This window comes from Octopus bimaculoides, chromosome 3 (assembly GCF_001194135.2).
Source record: "Octopus bimaculoides isolate UCB-OBI-ISO-001 chromosome 3, ASM119413v2, whole genome shotgun sequence".
NCBI lineage: Eukaryota > Metazoa > Mollusca > Cephalopoda > Octopoda > Octopodidae > Octopus > Octopus bimaculoides.
In genome coordinates this window covers 47341233-47342799 of record NC_068983.1, presented here as the reverse complement: position 1 = coordinate 47342799, position 1567 = coordinate 47341233, and the positions used below count along the sequence as shown (strand labels likewise).

At 38.9% G+C, this 1567-nt stretch overlaps 1 non-coding gene across 1 annotated transcript; it reads left to right on the top strand.

Moving 5' to 3' along the window:
• Positions 1-533: 533 nt before the first annotated feature.
• Positions 534-605, top strand: Trnad-guc (transfer RNA aspartic acid (anticodon GUC)). Its single transcript has one exon. It is a non-coding gene; the product is annotated as a tRNA-Asp (tRNA).
• The last annotated feature ends 962 nt before the right edge of the window (positions 606-1567 follow it).

The window sequence follows — 1567 nt, the reverse complement described above, 5'->3', positions numbered from 1 at the left end:
ACCACTCGTAAAGTTCAACTGATACTTTATTGACCCCGAAAGGATAAAAGGTTAAGTTGACATCGTTGGAATTTGAACCCAAAACTTAAACACTGACAAAATGCCACAAAGTATGCTACTGAGTCTGCCAGCTCGTCACATTGGATTATATTTAATATATGATATAATGATAAGGTGGCTACCAAGCAGAATCGTTAGCACGCCTGTCAAATGGCTTAGTAGCATTTCATTTGTATACGTTCTCAGTTCAAATTCCGCCGAGGTCAACTTTTCCATTTAATCCTTTCTGGGTCAATAAAATAAAGTACCAGTGGAACTTTGGGGATCGATGCAATTGACTTACCCCTTCTCCGAAATTGATGGCCTTGCGCTAAAATTTTAAATCAGTATTATGTAATCTTTCTTGCTGTAGGTTCAAAGCATGAAATTCTGGGAGAACGAGGCTGTATGGGTGGTCAAATAGTAACGATAAATACAAGTCCGCTCGAAAACATACATTTAAAGTTCTTTATACAGACACAGTTTTCGTGTTCTCCTCGGTAGTATAGTGGTAAGTATCCCCGCCTGTCACGCGGGAGACCGGGGTACGATTCCCCGCCGGGGAGGCTCGCTTATTATTATTTTATTTTTTTTTAAGGCAGTGCTCCAGCATGACCGCTGTTCTACGACTGAAACCATTAAAAGGATAAAAGAAATGGAGTGTAGGTATGCAAATATGTATATGCGTGTGTATGTTTGTATATATATATGTATATATAGCAATATTTGTTTTTATATCGAGTAATATAATAAAATCAATTTCACATTAAACTAAAGGATCATTCAATACTTTTTGTGAAGTACACATTTATTATTCTTTTACAAAAACTGTGTTGACAGTGACTTCGAAGTTCAGACTCGCTTAATTTTCATTGGAGTATTCGAGGAAAGCTAAGCAGGCCGAAGCTTTGAAGTCACTACCACACTATTCTTGTAAAAGAATTATTTTAAAGGGGTGGGGGAAGAAAATAGAAAAAAATAATAAAGTCGACCTTGATAGAGTTTGAACCCACAATTTCAAAACTGATGCACCGCCAAAAGTAAGGCCGCCTAGTGAGGTAACGATTCCGCCAACTAGCCACTGCCGTCGGCTTTATTATGTAATAATATAATATATTGGTTCAGTTGTTTTCTCAACGTCTCGTCTGTTAAGACCAAACTGAACGGTATTGTAAGCTGATGTTCGGCATCTCCAGCGGTTTATTTCTGGCGATGAGAATATTATTTGGCGTCAGTAGCACAAAAAAAAAAAACAGATATTTGTTTATTTGTTGATTTATTTCAGTTTATTTCTCCTCGAAGACAGTTGCTTCATCTTTGTTGGCTTGACGCCAACTTACCAAGAATAGCTGAAAGATGTAGGTAGGCAGATAGGTAGGCAGGTAGGTAGGTAGGTAGGAAGAAGAGCCAGTGGGGCCGGGCTGGTTGGCTGGCTAGCTGGTTGGTTTGGCTGGTTGGATGGTTTGTTGGTTAGCTGTGTGGGTGGTTAAATTGTAACGATAGATACAAGTCCGCTCGAAAACATACA